We start from the raw sequence: 22,921 nt of genomic DNA on the forward strand, positions 1-22,921 counted from the left end.
AGGCAAGGAATATAGATGAATGCAAATGTGGTCATCAGCTTGGCAATGTAGAGACAGACATTGTACTGTAATAGAATACATACTAAGTAGAGACCAATTTTGATTTTATTTTTTTGGTGAAACATGTCTGCAATACAAGTTCTGCATTCGTATGAGTAAGGTTCCATATGGCAGCTGTGGCCCTAAACGTGAGCCCCAGGTAGGATTTTAAGATATCGGTAAAAGCCTGTAGCCTGACATCCTGGTTTATGGTGTTAGACTATAAATATTTCTATACATACTTTTACAGATGTATACTCATACTTTTACAGACACTTTTTCTACCTATGTTTTAAGTCAACAGGATAGTCGCCAGCTTTAAACTGAAGGCCCCGTGCTTGGGGTAATACTGTGAGCCTTTCTCAGAGCAAAGTGGTGCCTACTGAAGCTATGTGGTTTTTGGATGAGCCCTTGCTTGCATCCAGCCAGCACCGAGTACAAGCAGAACAATCTCAGGGCTGTCTGCAAAAGGTCCAGCAGGTCCTGAAATGAAGGTAATTACAAGCTCTTCACTAAAAACTTGAATAATGGTTAACTCCCCAGTTCAGAGAGCAAGGGTATAACCAAAGTGTATTTGAGAAACTGTAACCTTAAGCCAGTGTTTTCACATAACTGTAGAGTGCTTGAAAGTAGGTCCAGTGCTGCATCCTACTGTTTGAATACAGTATAGACATAATTGAGGGTGATGAACAAACTTTGGTTTAACAAACATAATTTTGGAATTATTTTTAAATTTTTTAGACATCCCAATTGCTTTATTGTGGAAGGTCTTTTGGGGCAGGAATACGGAATCAATATATATCTGTCCTTTTGTGCCTGTGTAATGCATCCATGTATTTGTACTTCTGTGTGCCTATATTTGTTCTTACTAATAGGTGCTCCAGCAGAAAAATAATGAATGTGTTAGAATAACAGAGGGGAAGTTAACATAGACACTAGAGGAAGAATGCTTTTAAGAGAGTCAGGTAAAGGTAAATTTAACTTTCTGATGTGAATTTTGATGAATAGTCCATCTTTTTTGTCAGTTTGTTTAGTCTAGTTTGTTTTTCAGTGTTCATACTTGCATCATTCATCAGATATTCTCTTACTGCAGGCAGAAATCATTCAGGAAGAAATCCTGAAATCCTTGTGCTTTATCCAAGCAAAAGTGTCAGAGAGGTCAATTATTTCTGAGTAGATTCAGACCAGCAAAACATGCTTGTTACATGTTTTTTTTTTTTTCCACAAATTCCGCAAGATATTAATATGCATAATGCAGATTTCAGGCACAGTTAAGTCTTGCTGTGGAGAGGAGTGCAGCAGAGGGTGTTAGAGTCTTTGATGGCCTGGGCCACGTCTCTTCATGCCTCTCTCCTCTCCACAATGCATTAGCATAGGGCAGCTGATGGAAGGGGAAGGGAGAGTCTCTGTGACTAACGTGCTGATTTGGATGTTTTCTCCCAAAGCAAGGCACCCACCAAGGATTGCATTGTTAATTCTCTGAGTCTTAAGAGTCAGACTACTGTGCTCCTGGGGCAGTACAACTACATGCTGCTGGCTATTCGGGGCTTGTCATGAATTGACAGTCTCGGTCTTCAAATATGATGGATTTTCATAAAGTGAGAAAAATACTGTTGGAGGAAAGAGGGCCACATTTCAAAGTGCTGTAAATAGCTTAGCTCTGTTAAACTCAGTGGAATTTGACTGCTAAGAGCAGTTCAGGATTTTGATAATATTTTGGCAGAAATGAGCCTTGAGGTTCAGCCATAGTGAGTTCATTGTTACTGTTATTTTGTCTGTAGGTTTCACAGCAGGGAGAAATGAAATGTGTGTGAAATCTTTCTAGCTATCTGAAGACCATCTGTATTTTCTTAATGAATACTGCACTCCTCTTGGAACCATGAAATATGCAATATAGTATGTTGATTCTAAAACAAATTGTGCGGAATTTAAATTTTACATATACACTGAACCTTCCTTTATTTATCAGATTCTCCTGTGAAATCTACCAGTGTGATATTAATCATTTAGCAACTACTACAATAAAGAGCTCTTAGAAGGCTTTGCTTAATGTCTTGCATTGGAGTAATTACCTAGAGGCTATAGGGACTTGATTCTACCCAGTAAGGAATTCTGAATTTTAGCTTAATACTTTTTATGATGACTCTGTTCTTTAGTGTAAACCTTTAATTGGTTGTAAGCAGCCTATCCGTACTACAGCTATGAAACACAAGGATGGGGGAGGAAGGATTATACCTGCAGCCTACCAGAAATCCTTTGAAATCCTTTGAGGAAAACTTCAAATAGTACTAAATGTTAATGCAGAACAGCAGTAAAAAATTCAGCTGAATTTCACAAATGAAAATGGGTATTTCATAAGTGTCCCAGAAGACCTATGAAATGTCAAAGCTTATAAGCCATTAAGTATTAGGCTGCTTGGATTCTGACTCAGAATTGGGGTGGTTTAATTTTTGCATTATCGTTAACACAATGATGCAATACATTGAGGTTTCACAGAACCTTTTAAAAACCAAGATGGCATGAAATGTGGTTGGGAGATAAGAGACAGGCTGTGCCAGAGAATCTCCACTGCTCTCACTTACCAAAATAATTGACACTTCATTATGTGAATATTGTGGGGGTCTGGGACAAGATCACAGCTTCTAAGAGCAGATGCACATCCAAGCTGGAGCCTCACTCCCTGTTAGAAAAGGAGACAGGCATGAACCACTCCTATACAGCAGCCTGACCCTGATTTCCATGAAAAGAAAGTTTGTACTACTGAGTGGAAGATGAGCCCTAGTGCACTTTCCCACATTCTCCAGTTCGGACAGTGAGGGGTCAGGGCTGAGAACTGTGCTACAAAACATACCTGCACTGTGAGCTAGGTGGCCAGGGAGAGAAATAACTTTTTGATAAGTCCAATTAAATTCTTTGCTTTACGTACCTAACACTTGCTTGACCTAATCCACTCATTACTTGAAGAAATAGGATAGAACAGTTTGGCTTTATAATGTATAAATTGCTGAGTTTATAAGAAGCCATCGGCTATAAATCATGTATAGGAAAGAAAAACTTATATAAAATAAGGATTATAATAAAAATTGTTAGGGACCATTAACTTAAGGCATTGTTACGCTCTATGAATATTGCAATTAAGCATCTGCTTTGAAAGATGAAATGGTCTCAGATTAAATGAACTCCTTGCATATACAACACTAAATATGAGTGTAAAATGTTTGCAAAACCAGCACCACAGTGGTGAATGCAAACAGCTGCTTTTTATTATACATTTTTCTTACATGATGGAGTGAAACTTTTCCTATTCATTTGTTTTCCTGGACATGGAACCATGCCTTGGAGAAACTGCCACATGTGCATCAACATAAGTTGAAGGTATGGAGATTAGGGCATCCTACAATATCATCCATTCTTGAAGAGACCTTACCATCCGAGCCTTGAGAAGCAGAGGTCCGGCTGAGGAAGCTCCACAGTGATGTTCCTGTATTAAAGCATCACAGAGAATGAAAAACCAAAGGATCCAGGGGTTCCCTGCTTAGCTTTTTGATGCTGATAAACAACAAAGCAGTAAACAAAGCTCTGGCAAGAAATAAATATTGTGTGCTTACCCTTATTTGCCTTTGTTTTCAGAGTTGCTTGTCTTTGTGGAACTAAGGACTGTTTCCTAATAATAGTGTTTAGAGTTTTATTGGAATGGCAAATAGAAATTAGATGTATATAAGGATTTTAGGACTGAGATGGTGTCCTGGTTTGGGGCCCCCCTATAGCCCCCTCCCCTGCCACCAAAAAAACTCCACCACTCACTCAACCCAGGACAGATGGGTTTGGGGGACTCCTAAATTTTGTATTTTTCAAGAGAAACCTTTATATGTGCTTGCGCAACAAAGAATCTGTTAAATACTGACTTGTGCAATATGTGAATTCCACAAAGAAAGCTGATGCATTTCGGAAATGTAGGTGAAGAATTTGGATATGTTCAAACTAACTGCTACATTTGTTAATTACAGGTGTTGAACTTTCAGCTTGGGCTGTGTGAATAATTTATTTTTTTGTTCCGTAGCCAAACTGAAAAATTAAAAGTTAGGAAAAAAAAAAAAAGAGGAAAAGAAGATGCATGTGGATTTAACTGAAATTAGCATATTTTAATGTTTCTCACTGAAAAAGAAAGCCAATGCAGTTTGCATTTGATGCCAAGTGAGAGATTTATTTTCCTAGTTGGGTGATATTTGGCAAAAACAAATCAGTGGGAATGTCAGGTAAGGATTAGGTACCAAGTAAAAATTCTGGTCGGTGTTCCTTTTACTGAATACAGTAATCATCTGTTGTTCCTGTTCTTATGCTTGATCTCTTCACTGTAATGAAATTGGGAGCGGGGAGGGGGAAAAGAAGCATCTCATATTTGAGTGGGCAACTCCCTCACTGCCTAACATATCCTCCTCCTTTTCCTTCTCCTTCCTGTTGTTTGATCTTGAAATTCTTCATCACAATAGTCCCTCACAGAGGAAAGGAGTGCCTGAAAATCAGACAGAAACCCTCAGGTCCCCTGCCATGCAGGACACAGAACACACCATTTCAGAAAAGGACAGGAGGGAAGAGTTGAGGACAAAGGGATGAACTTTTGTCAGGGAATGAAGACATTACTTGATGGGTGGAGCGGGCAAGAGGAGTCTGTGAATAATGCATTTTTTGGTGAGCGGAAAGGCTATGTGCACTTTAGGGATAGCATCCTGCCTCACCTCGGTGCCCATCGTGTCCAGGCACAGCCTGAACGGCAGCACACCCGGGCCTCTCACCTGGGCCCTGGGAGGTGGAATCTCACGCTGGCTCTGATTCAGAGCAGAGTTTGACTCTCCTGCTGCTGATCGTACAATGCAATGTGGCTGCAGCAGAGAGGAGGTACCTCAACACAGCTTTGGTAGGTGCTTATGCCCCTATGGTGACTTTACCTGAAGTGAGAACGGCTGCATTAGACGGAAATTAATTTCCCCTGTTGGGCAGCCACCTTGGACTGTTCCGATACACAACTCCCCAGTTAGCTGTGACGGTCTCTTCAGAATTGGGAGCTATTTCACTCTGTGCCTCCCTAGAATTTCCTGCCAGTGCTTAAAAGGAGCATTTGAAAGGAAAATCTGAATGCTTTCTGTGGCTTGACTTTTCATCACACACTCCAATGTTCAGGGATTAATCTCGTAAGTGAAATCCTGTGTAGACAGATCTGTTTACTTACCCACAGTGTTTGTAACATTGTAATAGATATAAGCTAGGGATCTGTGTCATGGGATGTTGTTTAGACCATACATTAATTTATTGTAATATATGCATTGTTAAATTCAATATTACGTGCTTGAGGGTAGGTAGGATTAGTGGCAGGCTCTGTTTTTGCAAGCAGGAAGCAGCTACTTAGGATGTGTACGTGCGGGTACCGAAAGTGAAATGGGAAACAGCAACTGGCAATGACTGTAGTTCACACTGAACTAGAAAATAACATCAGATGAGGCCTTGTTGAGTTTTCTGTGAGAATTAGACTTTCCTTTTCACTGTTTGGACCTTTCCATGGGCTTTGGGGGTGTTGGTGTTGGCCCGGTGGTCTCTGCATGACCATTCAAGGGGGCCCTGTGAAGTGGGGTTTTGCCCCTCGTAGTGGCTCCATATGCTTTCTGCAGAGTTCAGAAATCCCGAGCCTTCTGTACAGTTTGTTGCAACCTGCACCTTTCCCCACCCCCACAGGCACACATGTAGCAGAGTGATGGAGAGATTTATTTCCACATGCTAGCAAGGACTTAATCTTGTGAACTGCTGGATGTCTATATCTCATCTCAAAGTCAATAAAAGCTAAGGGCACTCAGGCTTCTCCAAGATCAAATAAATAGAAACCACAACGTCTTCCAGGAAGGGAAAAGAAAAGACACTCCATGTTAGCCCTAATCCTGTTTGTTCCTAGGGTTAGTAATTCTTTTGAAAGAGCACTGTTGCAGATTTTTGTAATTTCTAATTTACAGTAACTTAATATCACTTGCCCTACTAACAATCCATTTGTAACTACTCCTACTAATACTATACAATTTTGAAAGGAAATGGGACTGTGAGATGTCACTGTACTTTAAACAAAAGCTACGAATTAAATCAGGACAATTCAAATATATTGATGTTCTCAAGGCTACCCATACAGTTAAGGTGATTCAGATGTTAAATCAGCTATAATGCTTCTGCCCATAAAACATCAGGTGAAATTCTAACATACTGATTAATTTGTTATTTTTGCTCTCTATTCACAACACTGAAAAACCAGGCTGTATTTAGAACTCCAATGTTTTATTCATAAATCCACCTTTAAAACAACAATAAATTTTAAATGCTGCTAGAGCAAAAATCATTTAATTTACAAGCAACTCTAACTACTTCCTTTCAATCAAAAGAATTAAATAAGCATTGTAGTATTATTTATTTATTTATGTTTTCTCATACACAGGCTATCCCCATTGATTACCTTGAGTTAAAGAGAAAACAAGAAGAAAAAAAAAAAAAAAGGAGTCAAGTGCCCATCAGCCAGCATAGCTTTGCATAGATTTCAGAGCACAGAGAATGAAATGGAAACCATCTCTGCAGGAAGAGTGCTTCATAATTTAAAAGTAAAGTACACAAAAATCAACTGCTATGTGGTTATTGCCTCATATGCCATATGAAGGATATTATCACTCATACTTTTTAAATAGCTCTTCAGAATGGACTTGTTCTGTTTGGCTTGTAGCTGTTTGCATTTTTATCAGTCTGGAGGAAATGTACAAATTGTGGATGAATTTGCACCCATTCAACTTTGGATCACAAAGATTTTTTAGAGATAAGACCAATATAAAAACAATTCAGCAAGGGAAAACAAGCTTGGATAAACTCCACTTTGCCTCACAGAAACGGTACGGTAAGACAGCTAGGTTTCCTTTTCATCACCATTAATTTATGTGAATGTAAGTTCTGAAAACTCAGTGGTTATTGATAAGAATATAAACACAGAAGTTGGATCATAGCATTAGGTTAGCCTTTATCACTGATAACTGTCAGTGCTCTAAAACTCAGTGCAAGTCCTGGAAGAGGTACTTAACTGGTTCCAGACCCCAGGAGTGTACTTCAGTTAGCACAATGCCTTCCTGCAGCTATTTTACTCTGTCTATTAATAGTACACTTTGACTTTCAAAATCCCGTGTTTCATTTGTCTGTCTGAGATCCAAAGTGAAACCCCAAACCCACTTTATTTAAAAGATGTGATACAGTGTAAAGGTGAAACACACTTAAAATGCTTCATTTTGCAATATCTTCTCAAGCTGCAGCCTCACCTTAAACATAATGGTAATTGTGGATTCTCTTAGTTTCCAAAGAGCACTCAGATACAACTAGTCATTTCACTTCTGTCCTTCAAAACTAACAAGCAGAAAGCTGCTTGCATCTTTATTCTACCCCTTGATCCAGAAAATTAACATTCCCACAGAAAATCTTCCTCCCCAATTTGCTCTATGTTTTACTCACTTCATAATCCCTTTCCCTCCCCTTCCACTCATTAATCCTCTCTGCACACTACAACAGTTCTTTGATCATTCACCACTGAAAAGTCTGTGCAAATCAAAATGATGTTATTTCATGCTGGACTTCTAAGGTAGGATTTGCTTCATCTAATTTAACTGCCCAGAATTTATATATTTAGAGTTTCAGACATTCATCTATACTTCATTTACAGTCAGTGGAGAAGGAAAGGCTTTTTCAAGTATATATTCATCCTGCATATCTAAAATACACATCTTATTAATTATTCCTTGGAGATATTTGAAAGGAGAAAGCCTAGGTGACAGGACATATATGTAAAGCTATATGCCCAGCCTTAAGACAGATAAAGTTAGGTGTGATGAAACAACTTTACCAAAAATCTAGTTAATTTCTAACTACTCATTCTAGTTGGGAGGCCACTGTTCCCTATACATTTCCAAATTATTTCCTCCTTTTTTTTTTTTTTTTGTTTTTCTCTTCTAAGCCAAATCAGTTTGTGTAATATTTCCAGCCAACTCTGTTGCTGCCTATTGAGATGAGAGGCAGCCAAATCTACATCAGATGATAACATAACTGAGGATGTGCTAGAATAGTTAGCTTCTTACTGTGGAATAACAAGGGAAAGTAGTAACAATTTCAGAAAAAGTGATCTCTTCAGGGTTGCTCAGATCTACTCAGCTGTTGAGTGTTTACATTGCTTATGACTCAGATTTATTTATTTATTTTAAGATATTTGATTTCAGTAATAGTTGATGTTTAAATGCTCCTAGAAGTTTTGTGTGCAGAATAAATGCACGAAATAGCATAACAGATACTAGCCTTGTATTATGTATTCCTTTTAAAAAAATGGAAATAGTTTAATAAAAATGCAAGGGTTCTGTTTGGACACCACAATACAAAATAGTAAAAGAATCCCCCCTTTTTTTTTTTTTCTTGAAGCTTTTTTTTTTCTTTTACCTTTTTTTTTCTAGCCGAACTGATAATTTGAACATAGCAGATTTTGTGGATCATGAATTGTAATTTCTAAGAAAAGTCTTAGTTGTTTTACACTTCCCTGTTAGACGCTTCTGTTTGAACATGTCTAGATTCTATAACTTTTAAACATTTTCACTCCTGTTCTTTTCCCAATAAATCCCAATTCTCAGTGTTGCTTCCTTCTGCTTATAGTTCTATACCAGCAATGAAAATCCCATAAAACTGTCCCATTTCCTGCTTTGCTGCTATGACACTGCAATTGCTGTGTTCCCAGCCAAAAGCTATGCCTTTTTTCCTGCTCAAGAGGCAGCGAGCTGGTGCTGAGCAGTGGTGCTGCAGGAAGAGGTGAATTCTCTCTGGCTACAGCTGTGCATCGTGATCCCACAAGGTTGGTGGAGGATATGGTAGGTAGAAGTGTTCCCTTGCCACGTGGTGGGACATTAGGGGAGATAATTCTAGGTTAATTTACATAGTTGCAGCCATTCAGCCTTATTCACATTTCAGCTATGAGTACACTTTTGAAAACTTCATAGGCTTTGGGTTTAGGCCTTTGCGCTTCCTCAGCTGCAGCGCTTCCTCTCCTGGAGCAAACTGACAAGTGATGGGTGACAATTCTTTTTCACGCCTCCCACCACACAGAGTTACTAAATTCATATCCCCATCTCCTGGGCTGAATCAGGGCCAGAATATTCATCACCTCATAGGACAGATCCTTTGATGAATGTACATGACGAATACATCATCCAGTCCAGCTCACCATATTATCAAATAACTTCAAAGAGAAAGTCATGATGTAGTTTTCTAGTTTTAGCTGCTTTTGAATTTTATCAGTGAAAATCTGCTGAACTTAATAACACAGCAATAGACAATAATGTAACCAAAGACAGAGGCCAGACTGCATTAATTTTTGTCTGTCCTAGCTTCTAAGCTTTGTGGAGCAGCCTGTTAATTTCACACTGAGATGCAATGCACATTTAATTGTCCAGCCTCCACACCATCAAGTGATACAGAAACACAACATAGAGAATGGGATTTTTAGTTAGGAAGGACAGTTCAGGTTGGGTTCCTCACCTTTTTTCTGATGCGATTAAAATATCCTCATTAATGATCTGGATAAAGGAATAAAGAATAAGCTTATTAAAATTTTAGATAATGCCAAGCTGGATGATTTGAAAGCATTTTGCAAGAATCAGAAAGACCGGAATTCAAAGGTTATTGATAAATTGAAGAAATAATCTAAAATCAGGGAGACAAAATTCACTAAACACAAGTGTATGGTTAAACATTTAGGAAGGCAAAATCAAAGGTGTAAGTACAAAATGAGTAATAACTGAGTTGTCAGAGATACTGCAGTGAAGGCTATGAGAGTTGTAGCAGATCACAAATGAAACATGAATCCCTGCTGGGATGTTATAACAAAAAAACCCAAGTGTATCTCATTCGGTGATATATTACTAAGAATGATGTATAAAGGAAAAAATTACTACCTCTGTTATGTGCCGGTGAAAAACTGGAACTTGGGCAACGCATTTAAAGAAGGATCTATAAAGAACCAGGGAAAGGTGACTGAAATGAGAGAAAAAAGCACTGCTGAAGCAGTTGGTCTTATTTAATCTAGAAAAAAAGAACAGATGGGAACATGGCAGCAGACTGTGGCGACTAAAATGTTAGTATAAGGATATTCCCCATAGTTATCAGAGTCAAGAGAAAAGTTACTTTGCAGCAAGGAAGATTCGAAGCAACTACTCAGAGGAAAAACAGGTTATTCCCCACTTTGGAGCATGGAAAGGTCGTTCCTCGGCAGTTTCTGGCATTCCATTTGGCAGAGATATTGTAGTTAAAATCAGTCTATCTCCAGACACTACATTGAGTTCTTAAACTCCCTCCCTGACAGAATGTTTTTGATTCTATAACATAATCTATGAAACCAATCAGACTTTAAGAACAGTGGCAGTTTTATTTATTTACTGTGAAAAATGTTTTAGAAGAGATGAATATAGATTGTCCTAACTTAAGAGGTAACGCAAGTACAAACAGAAATACATGGAAGCTTTTTTATTCTACTTACACTTTACTATGGGATCTTGCCAAGGTGAATTATTTCCTTACAAAATATTTAGTTAAAGGATGCAACAGATGGGCAGGGATTTTTTCTTGTTAAGTGTCTATTAAATCATAATTTATGCCTAGTAGACTATGAGCTCTGTCCAACAGGGGACCCATACATGTGCAGATTCAGTTCTACTCATAGATTATATGCTTAATAGATAAGTAGGTGGATATCAAACAAAAATCAACACAAAGGAACTTTGAAAACAAAAAACTAAGACCAAAAAATATGTTGATGTAATTTTAGAACAAAATTCAGTGAAATTACCCTTATATAATTATAGAACCAAAATAGATTATCTCCAGCAGATATTTGGGGGTTTTTTGAGCCACGTGGATCCTATGCTGTTGCAGGATAATCTAGTGTGTGCTAACAGTATGCCCTACTAGCAATGCTCCTCAGTGAATAAACCAGGTATTCACCTAAAAAGGCTGTTTGGCCACAATATCTTGCCTAGATAAAGAATTTTGTTTGAAGGTTTTGCCAGTGGGTTCAGAGGCATACTATATCTGGAAACTGAATTTGATAAAACACACAAAAAACCCCAAGTAAGTATTTTCCCTGATGAATTCGAGATAATTAAAAAGTAAGCAAGCTGAATTACAATAACTAATTATCCCCAGTCTGGCCTGCAGTTGTATGTGGGTTTAATATTATGCAGAGGTATAATCCTGTTGCAGTCAAACAAGGTCCGTTCAGGAGGAAAGGTATGTGACCACATCACTACACTCAGCATCACCTCAAACATATGAGTAGTGTGGGCAGAACTGAATGTTGCCATCCCAAGAATGAAATAGAAGGGCCTTGTCATCATCATATTGAGGTTTCTACCAGAAGAGGGTGGAAGAAAGATGGGATGTGAGGCAGAGACAAAAAGTTGCTTAAATAAACATCTCAAAATATGTACCTTTCATTCACACTGTGCTAGATATCAGACAATATCATCTTGCTTGTGTGAGGCTGATTCAGAACAACTCGAGATACTGGACATAAATTCAGCTCAGCATAACCTGTTTTTCTAATAAGAGCTATTGTTCTTCTAGCCAGCTCTAACAAACTCTCATATTTATGTGGAAGCTGTGTTGTGATGCAATTTTATTTTCTTGAATTTTGATGATGAAATAATAACCCATTATGACTTTAAAGAAGAATGTTGTGCCAGTGAAGAATTTTGTATGGAGTATCTTATTTTCTTTGTACTGTATTGAAATACATAAGGAAATAGTAGTGGGGTCATAAACACATTAGCACTGGATTTTCTAGTGTGGGTAACCTTTAGATCTACTAGGTTTCACATTCCTTACTGAAAACTGCAAACAAACAAAAGAAAACAGTATGTGTTAAACTATTACAATACTATTGCAATCTGTAGATTTCAGGATTTCTGTCTAAAAGGTATGACATTTTTAAAGCACCTTTACCTAGCTAATGAATGAATTTCTTAACTTCCTTTTTAGATGTGAAATGTAATATGTGAAACAATAAGTGAATTTGGAAAGGCTCTGAACTTCCATTCAGTTATGTTTGCAAACATGCAAATGTTCATTTGATTCATTAAAAACCTTTCGTGCAGGGCCTCTGACCTGACTTGGTGCATCCTTCTCCTATGCTTCCATAAGCATATTCAGTCCTCATGTGATTCATTAAAATGATTAACATGTGTCCCCAGATTCAAGGAATTTCACCAGATACTTATCAAAACAGCAGAATTTCTTCTGCTTACTTTCGTAATTTCTCTTGCCTATCAGTTCCAATTCTATGCAGCCTGTAATTTGAAATATAATCAGAATCTTACCTTCTATTTCAATTATATGGAAACTATCCTTTTTGAGGACTAAAAAATTCTATCCCTGCATAGATATTGTGTGCTGGGGTATAATGAATGATCTCTTTAATCAAGAGCTATCCATTCTCCAAATATGTGAAAAAGATTGAGTTCATTCTTACACAGTTGAACTCTGCAGGAAGAATTCCATAGTAATCAAGTGAGGGAAAGTCATCAAACAGCACAAAATTTAGACATAAATTTGGTTCACAGTTTATGTAATACCAGTTGTAACATTTTGCTTTCATTAAGAAGAAATTGCCACTAAAAAGGGGGTAAATTCACATTAAACACAGGAGTGCGAATTTTCAGAATCTTGCCAAATTGATCAGGCACTGAACTGTAACAGCAAAAGATTTTTTCTAAATGAGTTTATGGCTCTTTCAGCATAACATGATTACTATCACCAGAGAATATGACAGTGTCTTTTGCAGGTGGTAGGATGTGATACTGTTTTAGTTCATGAGAAAGATATGGTTCAAGAGTTTAAATAAGTACGTAGTATTAAATGCTTAAATCTGTACTTACTTTTAACCGCATTTTACTAGTGACCTTTTTCTGGGATTAGCCAGTGTCCACACTTGTCAAGTCTATCCTCCAGAACAGAACAGTGTCATGTTAAGTGCCTCTTGGCATGAGATGACTCTTCAAATGTGCTAGGGAGGTATTGGGAGTGCAGCAGCTGGCCTGAGGCATAAACGGTACCAGGGTTCACTCTAAGAGTGTAATAATACAGATCACTCTAACAATGTAATAGTATATGTCAGATTACAAAACCTGGGACATGATGAAAAAAGTGACCTTATATATCTAATTTTCCCACTGTCTGGATCTACTTTTGAAGATTTGGCCCATAATTTCACTGCAGGCAGATTTTGGAGAGATCACTTTAAGGGCAGGCTTAGAAAAGCATTTCCATGGGGCCAAAAGCTGTGGGAGTGCATGCACCCAAGCAAGGACAAGTCTTCTGACATTCACGGGAGAGGACTGAGGGATCTGTGTCTTTCACTCATCTATGGCTCCCAGAGGCTAATGATGGCTCTGGAATTAGTTAAAGGAAACATGTCTATATTTTACAGAGAAATGTGGTACTAGAAAATCTACCTGTGATTCCACATACACTGTCACGATGCCGACACTTAGTTGTAGTGGGATAGCTCTATCCCCGCGCTGCTGGCGCTGAGGTGTGTTGTTGGCTGGCACACCCCTGGCAGCATGGTGCTTCTGTAAGTTAATGCAGGTACAGCCAGATAAGCTTTCAGTTAACTCACACAACAGACTTGCTTCGAGAGAAATGATGCCGTTAGACAGTCTGCCACCTGCGGCCATATCCGAGGCTGACTGAAAGAGATGCATGCCACTAGGGCTGCTTGAAGAGTGCATGCAGATTGTTAAGTGTTTAAGGGATCTGAGAAGTTGGCCAGTGAACGTGGTGCTGCCATTGGTCTCCAGGAAAGAAAATCTCTGGCACCCGTGGGTCAGTTCACAGATGCTGTCTTGGAAAGCTCACCATGGCACTTCTGTCTGAGGACATAAGAAGGATCAAACTGGGTTAGACTAGTAGTCTATCTAGCCCAGTGGTCTGTCTCCAAGAGCAGACACAAGCAGATGCCCAAATGTGCAGTATCATAGGCTGCCTAAGAATCATTTTTTAATGGCCGTTTGTCTGCATGCTTAATTATGAGCAGCTTGTGTTTGAGTGAACAGTTGGGGAATGGTTATTCCTTAGCAAAAACTCTTAGCTGTCATTCTCATGTTTAACAATTTTATCTGGACACTTGGGGAATACAGTCTTTGTAGGTGAGACAAGAAGAAAAATATTGTGTGGAAGGAACTTAATGTGATTCTTACAAAATCAAGACAGTCTGAGGAAGAAGGAAGAGGTTTGAAATTGGCTTAAAAGTGAAGCAGCAGTTGTTTCAGCACAGAGGCTGGCTTTGTCTTTCATGTTTCTCCATGGAAGGTGAAAGGTTGAACTTGTATTTCTCTAAGGGTGTGCAAATGGCAGTTATTTATACTGCTGCATGGTGGAAGGAGATATGTACCAGCATTAGATATTTTAGACATTACCTAAGGATATGAGGCTTAAGTGATTACTTTCTCTCCTTCTCTGCCTGTCTCTAACTGTGTTTCCCTTTTTGGCTCTCTCTTTCACACTATGAGCATATGAGCCAATCGCACAGAGTGTTAGTAGATGCAAAGCTAATAAGTTGACATAATGTTCATCAAAATGGGCAACTAGATAGTTTAAATAGACCTGTAAAATCTCCCGTCTGAAAGAAAACCTGGCTTATGAATGCAACCCTCAAGAGACATCAAGGAATACACAAGAGAGAGCTATTATGAGTGTCCTGATTGTGAGAAAAGCTTTAATCAGACATCACGCCTAATTATATGCTAGAGAATCCAACTACAAGACCTGAATTCATAAAACTATCCTTCCTCTGCTAGAGGATCTTAAAAGAACTAAAGGTCTTTTAAGAGGATGGGACTGGTGATGAATTTTACTGAAGGTCTGCTGTGGAGAGGTATTGTTATGTTTAGTAAATAGAGTGAGAAAGAGCAGCACGTTGTCTAGGTAAAAAATGATGGTGGAGAGGGATGTTTTGAGAAACTTTTTAAAACCCGAATGCATTGTGAAGCAAAAACCACAGAAGTAATTAGCTTCAGAGGAGATAACAAAGCTTATTAAGCATGTATTTCTCTGTCTTGGGGGGTGTAATATCATTCAATGGAGATATTACTGCAAGTATTAGAACAATGCAATCAACAATGCCTTGAAATTAATGTTTCTGGACTTCGCAAGCAATTTCAATTATATTATGCTAATATGTTAAATTATGAAAACAGAAGTTATGTAAGGCTTTTAGATAACATTAGGGTGATCAGCTGGTAAATGAATAAAGGGAATTCTCCTGTAGTGGGAATAAGAGACTGAGAAACAGTTAAAGAAGGGTAATTGGGAAATGCCCTGAAACTGAAGCAATTAGCTATTGGGAGAACAATAAGAAATCACTATGAGACCAGAGACATCACCAATAAAGGCCTCTTTGGGGAGGAAGATGGAAAGAAGATCAATCATTTTAGAGAAGTACTATTGAAGCTGTTGTTACCAAGCTTCTCAAATACTGTGTAGATGTCTAGTCACTCGGATTCAGGAAGGATAAATTCCTCTTGACAGCGAAGAATATCAGGGCATGGAAAACCTGTGGTGTGAAAAGCAAATGGAAGAGCAACCTGAAAATGGAGAAGGGATGCAACACTATGAATACACATCATGACTATAAGTTTAAGGGAGAGAGAAAATAGTTTCTTCCCTCTTAAGCTGAAGAGCAGTGTCTTCACAAGATGAGATGGGCTTCCATGAGAAGGAATAGTTTAACTACAGAAGCACTGAGATTTCAGAGCAGCAAAAAAAATTCATAAATATTTTTAAGCTTAAGTAAGTAGAGTATGGTCAGATTTGCTAAGAATTTCTAGTTCTGGGTGTTCCAGCCTAGAATGTGCTCTTTCCAGTCCAGTCTTAAATCTTAGATATCAAATTGACAGCAACTGTAGAAAGAAGACAGAAGGCTTCAGAGTAGAAAAAACAATTGGTAGGGAGAAGACAGCTACATCTTCGGTAACAATATTAGCGTTAAATGTTTTCCAAAACATCTAAATGTTTCACTGAAGACAAGTAGTAGTTGCCTTAAAATGACTGTGCTGAGATGTTAAGAACCTCTGAGACATCTTTATTAATGATGTGATCATCTGTAAAGTCAACTGCTTTGTAGAGGTATGCATTAATACCCACCACAGGGAGATGTTCCCAGGTAACTTAGTCACATGTTTCAATAAGGGATTGAGAAATTTAGAAAACAACCTAAGGCTTGTTTTCTGACTAACTTTCAGGGAAGATTCTAGAGATTTCCTGAGTTGAAAGATTTAGCAGATCCCTTGCAGAAGTGCAGTGGCTCAAGGTGAACTTGCTCAGGTGCTGGGTCAGTGCAGGCAAGTGGCTATATTGTTATACAGCTGTGCTGTGTAACATCTGAGCTAGTTCCTTCTGCTCATGGCCGTCCTGGGCTGTGCAGACAGCCCATCTAGATAAAGTGTAGTGTCATTCATAAACTCTACCTCAGTTCTTTAATGTGGAAGATGAAAACCTGAGTATTTATGCAAGGCACCAGTTTGGAAAATAAAGGCCTTAATTCTGCAAACACTTGTACAGAAGCTTTACTTAAGTGTGGAAGGAGTCTCAAAGCCATTTAAGTCTGCAATTTGCAACATCAAGGAAAAACATTTTTATAGATGCTGAAGGGTCAGATCTATTTCACTAACTCTTTGATCTCCTTGGTTGAATGGGATTGGTAGCAGTGAGAATTATTGTCATTATGGTGCACTTTCCTGAATATTTTTGCTGGTAAGATAGAGCTCATGAACTGTGTTTTCATTTGCAAATAAATATTTCAGCCTTACAGAAAAGGTAAATCAGCTCTGTCTTGCTATACAATATATTTATCTGTGAAAAACATTCATCTTGAACACAAACTAAAATGTAATGCATCAGAGACATGTAAAATCACTACAAAGATTAAGGTTTTGGTCCTGTAATTTTTGTAAGAGGTTTTCAGTGGTAATATTAAGTGCTATTGCTTTCAGAGCTAGTGGGAAAGAAGATGCTTTTAATATCAAACAAATGGAAGATAAAAGAATTTTTCAGACAGCCGACAGGAAAGACATGAAAAAGGATGGAGACAAAGCAAGCCGCACTTTTGAACACACTGTCTTGTTGACCTACATCTCATACGGCCAGTGGGTGGCCTACAGGCTCAGTCCTGCTCACCAGACAGTGCTCTCCAGCTCTCAGGAGTGCTTGGAGATTAATCTGCCTTTTATTATTGCTGGGCAGCTTGTCCAGGGCATTGGAGAGCTCTGTGGGCCCGTATGGTGCCCTGTGCTTCCCAGAAGCCAGGACACTAGGTGCAGGCTCAAGGACCATGCTGAGACGGAGCTGATAAACCCTGGTGGACATGGGCTGAGCCTCTGCAGGCGGGTATCACTGTAGTAAATTATATGGTATGTCTAGCTGTATCTGGATTTTTTTTGTTGTGTTGTTTTGGTTTTTTTTTTTTTTTTTTCCTATTAATAAGGCAATCTTGGATAACAACTGACTAAAAAGTTAGCCTGTGCTATTGGTCTGTCCCCTCAGTATTGCTTGCTGTTTCTGAGCTCACAACTTGGGTCTAGTATGGTACAACCGCATGACAGCTTGGAGCTGTATTAGAATAAAGGGCTTCAAGGGTAAAACTGCCACTCTGGATGTAATTGACACATCGGTTGATTGCATTATAATATATTTGGTTGACAAGCAGAACTAATTAAAAAGCACCTGATTGCCCATGTACCTTGTTACATTTCATTTCAGTGCACTTATCAGTGAATTAAACCTAATTTAGTGACAATGAAGGGGCAGTGGCATGAGGGTGTAGGGCTCACTAGTTCAAGGTTACAGAGGTTTGAATCATTCTAGCTGGAAATAGATTTTTTTTTTTTCTTATGTCAAAATACTGACAGAGAATGTAAAAATCCAGTTGGTGTGGAAGGAGAGGGCATGATATGACTGAGAAAACCAAGTGGGCATAAGGTGGAGACAATGTCAACAAATGCCAGAAACTGTAATAGTGTTAATAACAAGACTGAGCAGCTTAAAAACCAAAGTGAACTTCATAACTCGAGAGTATGTGTCTGAAACATGGCAATCAGCTATTAGATGATTGCTCCTATTGCAGGAATAACATGATTGTGGTACAGCAGCAAGTCTGTGACTGTATAGAAATTATTTTGAAACCTTTTGCAACAACTCTTCCATTTTGATTAACCACATCCCACCGAGTATGTGTTCTTCACACATGACAGAATTCAGATGACAGAAGCCAAGAGAAGAATGAAAATGCAGCTGATGACATTTTCCTCATTCAAGAATCCTATCATTGAAAAATAGCCTCCTTTGGGTAAAAGAAATGTCTCATAAAAAGTGTTGAAACTAGTATGCAATTTCCCAAATTAATATTATTTTATCTATTACTGAAATCCAAAGTTTTTGATCAAAGACAAAAATTTTGAGAGTGGTTATGATCTGTCATAAAAGTATCAGTTAGAACATCACAAACACCTAATTTTGACTGAAAAAATGAAACCTTATAATTTTTCCACCTTTCAATACAAGTAACTTTGTTTTCTTTCATTTTTCTGATTCATTGTACATCAAAATCAATTGTAATAACAATTGTCATTTAACTGGTAGTTAATATATTATTTTTTAATGTGTTCTTAGGTAGGATTGAAGACGAAGACATACCAAGTAGGTGAGCTGAGTTGCTCCCAGACTCCCATTTACTTTTTTAAACTTGTGACTCCTTTGCATGTAGTGGGAACTTTGAAATTCTTTGTACCAATATACACCTACATGTAGAAATCTGCTATGAGATATCTTAAGCTACAGCCTAAAGGCTTGTTATCCTATCCAAAGACTTTATTGGAATTAAAATATATGTTGAGACAGCGTATTTCTTTAAAGGAAGCTGCTATTTTAGTCAGTGTGAGAACTGACATGGCATATTATGTGGTGTGGTCAGCCAGGATGCAACCAACTAATGGGCCCAGAAGTAGCAAAACTGTTTGCCTATGTTACCTCCTCTCTTAGCCTTGCTGAGAAGTGCTAGCTTGCTCTCAGACTCACACTGGCTGCACATTTGCTCCAATGAACTGGTTTGTGCTGAAGGACCAGCCTGTGTAAAGTTTATGTGGGGCTTATTGCTTGTTTCACTGCATGTGGAAGTTGTGCCCACCGCAGCCTTATCACCCACAGATGTGGCGTCAGCATCTGTAATAGCCCCCTATGCTGGCAGTGTTAGAAACCTACACACCTTCTATGTATGACTGTTTTTTTCGTAGGTTCCACTTCAGTGCTGTGCTTTCAGAAGCAGATCGTTAGGTTGCCTGCTTCTGATATTCAGGGGCAGGGACCTGGCTTTCCAAACGCACAAGGCTTTGTGTCCAGTAGGTCGGCATATCCGGGGGGAGTTTGTAAGTGAGAGAAAGAAGAAATGGATAATTTCAGGAAAAGAAGTTTTGTTTTAGACAGGAAGTTGTATGTTCTGTTCTAGATTGACTTTTTGATCTGGTATTTGAATGCAAGAAGGAGAAATGGGGGGTGGGGAATGAACAAAATGTGGCAGGGACTTCTTTCCCATGTACCATTAAAAAATCAATCCGTTTCTACTTGTCAATAATGAGTTCAAGATGACAAGTTTGGTCTGAGTAAATGACATAAACTTCTGAAGAACATATGCAAATCAGAAAAGTTTTATTAGTTTAGGAGGAAAGCAAATTTGCCTGTCTGATTAAAAGGAAAAGGATTTTTGAAGACCCCAACCCATTTTTCAAGCTGCACAGTAGCCAGCTATAATATTCTGTCTTGAATAAAGTTTGCAATCACTGGGATCAATTGCTCTGTTCTACTGGGAATACTGCATTATTTATTATATTTATTTCAGTGGCAGCTATTTCAATTTTTTGCATATTTATTTAAAAATAAAACTGACACCATTGTGTTAACCTTTTACTATTTTAGATACAGTTAAGCTCTGCAAACGTGGGTTATTTATGCAGTAGATAAAGCAATGAAATAGAAAGCATGTAAATTACTACTCTACTCCTCTGAGAATTTTTAAAGATAATTTTTTTTGGTATGATTACATAGACCTAATAAAGCCCATTTTCCAGTAACAAATGTCCTGTAAATTCAGGAAAATCAAATGATTGCTCAAAGAGTGCTGCATAATTACATTGCTAAAAGCAAGACAAAGCAACCTCAACTGTAGTACCATACTGGTTCAGCTGTGCTGCTTGCTGTATACAGGTTTATGCAACAGTTCATATAAATTCAATCTAACACTGAACACTTACAAGAATTCATGTATAACAGCTTAAAAAGAACTGAAATTCTGTTTGTGAGATCTCAGCCAGAAGTGGGAATGACTAGCAACAATCTTTAGGTCAGACACTTGGTGAGAACTACCACATGAAGAAAAAGAATGACATTATATCTATGAAATAATGATCAAAGACTATAGTACACTTATAATGTTCTCTTTTTATTTTAAATATACCTATTACAATAATTTGTTAGGTTTATATAGAGCACTATTATTTACATAATTCAGTGTTTATCCTTTGGGGAGAATTCCAGTGCTCAATAAATAAGAGTCAGTGAGCTTCCTTGTTAACCGTCTTGGAATCAGAGTCCTGAAAGATTAATTTCACATAAATGATGAAAGTCCTTGAAATCGTTACGGTTACCTGTAGTTTCATACAGCAGGTATCTTCTGACTGCAGTCAAATTGCGTTGAAAACTCTGAACATAGCTATAGGTAATCAGAAGAAAGTTTAACAACAACATCAAATTAAAAAAATACTGAAAAACATCAGTGGTTGACCCTCTACATTTTTCAGATGCATTTCAGAGTGATGATATTGTTCAAAGGGAACAAAGAAAGAGTTTGGTAGAATCCCTGTTATAAAATGTCTAGATTATGGGGCAAAATATACAATCACTAATAAATAAAAAATACAGCTTTTTACAAGATCTTCTTTTAACATGGCATCTTAAAATGTGCCTGCAGGTAAGAATGGTTTTCATTATTTTTATTAAAATTCAATTTTCCATCGTTACTATTTCTTACACATGAATTTATGTATTATATATATACTATATAAAACACATAAAAGATTAAGTTGTCAATACGAGGAATATCATTAGCTGAGAACATGAAGGAAGAGTTCGTATCAGATCCCACTCAATGCTATGTGTGTAAGCTCAAATACACAAGAAAGGGACTTTGGTCCTGATCTTGCATGAAGAAGGTAAATGTGGTCCCATGTTTCTACATACAGTACTTACTGTCTTTTCAGAGATTGTACCAGTCCTGTGTGTGTCAAACATCCGATTTTCACGTGACCCACCACAGAAATTGAATTTGGATCCAGACAAGCGGCTTAAGGGTTTTTCTCTTAATTCTCATCAATATATTTCAGAGGTCAAGTCCATGGGACATTATGTGAGTGGCTGAATATCTATGACATTAAGCTATGCACACAGTCTCATTTCCCCAACCTATAGAGAGAAAGAAGGGAAATGCAACTCATAACTTCCAGGCATTTATCCTAGAAAATGTAACATTATCATCATTATCATGTAATAGAAATTGTCGTTTATTGACAGTGTGCCTGCTTGTTCAACAAATCATCTTTGATTTCAGTAGCATTACAGTTTGGCAAAAAATTGTTTCTGAATTATTTTTGTAACAATTTTGAATCTCTGGCACATTTAAGACACCCACCCACCTATTCAAATAATATTTTGAAGCAAAATTAATGTTTGATATAAAATAACAGTTGTGTTGTAAATGTGGAAAAATAGTCTACAAAAAATAAGTATAAAAGTGATCTTAGATTTATGAATATGTTTCATATAAACAAGTCCAGGTGACTAATCTGTATGTTAAAAATGGCCCTTGGTAGGCTGTGTCACAAGAGTACATCACATTTTTCACAGTTTACAATAACACAGTTAGATTCACAATGTGATGACACCTTATATAAGAAAAATATTATTTTACAAACTATACATTTGGCATCTATTTTTAGATTTTTTTTTTCTGTTTCTTTTTCAGTTCCTTTTTTCTTTTTCCTTTTTTTCTTTTCTTACAAAATAGTGCAAAATTACAGTGCGAATAGAAGATTTTGCAAATCCTAATAAAAACTCATTATATTTAACTGTTATGGTCATTCACTGGAAACAGTTTGGCACATTAGGGTTTTGTATAGATGGAAAAGCTTCTCACCTTCTTGTCTTCAGTATATCCACTGAATCTTTAAAACATCAAATTGCACCAAGGGAGTTAACTTTCCAAACTATTTAACCTCATCTCTTATAACATGTGTGTTACAAAACAAAACAACAAAGGAAAATGTATATTTTGTGGTTATTTGCCAAACAGCATATACCGGACTGGCTTTTCTTATCATGTTATAAAGAAAAGGATTGATGGGAACATTTTTTGTCTGGTGACTGCTAAAGTGTTTAGTTACAGCTTCAAGGCTTTATAGGAAATTTATTCCAACTTTTATATATATATATATATATATATATATATATATAAAGTGTTGGTTTACCAGATATCTTTTGAATTTTGCTACAATGCATGTCCCTGTATCTGGATCCAAACAGGCTGTATCAAGTCATAGGGATAAAGTTTCATCAAAGCCTGTTTTCCCCTGGACTAATTCATATAAAAAATAACAAACAGTTGATTTTCCTGCCAATTTGCAATGATTTTCCTACTAATCATTTACTTAAGAATATTAATGAAGAGTTCCCCCATGTATGAATA

The 22,921-nt window shown here is 37.6% G+C and overlaps 1 long non-coding RNA gene across 1 annotated transcript; it reads right to left on the bottom strand.

Annotated features, from left to right (window-relative positions):
* Positions 1–2,640: 2,640 nt before the first annotated feature.
* Positions 2,641–9,651, bottom strand: LOC116960944. Its single transcript, XR_004406681.1, has 3 exons — positions 9,619–9,651; positions 3,467–3,520; positions 2,641–2,719 (listed from the first exon to the last, which is right to left on the bottom strand). It is a non-coding gene; the product is annotated as an uncharacterized LOC116960944 (long non-coding RNA).
* Positions 9,652–22,921: the final 13,270 nt, after the last annotated feature.

Source organism: Tyto alba, unplaced genomic scaffold, assembly GCF_018691265.1.
Source record: "Tyto alba isolate M040663 unplaced genomic scaffold, T.alba_DEE_v4.0 Super-Scaffold_40, whole genome shotgun sequence".
In the NCBI taxonomy this organism is placed as follows: domain Eukaryota; kingdom Metazoa; phylum Chordata; class Aves; order Strigiformes; family Tytonidae; genus Tyto; species Tyto alba.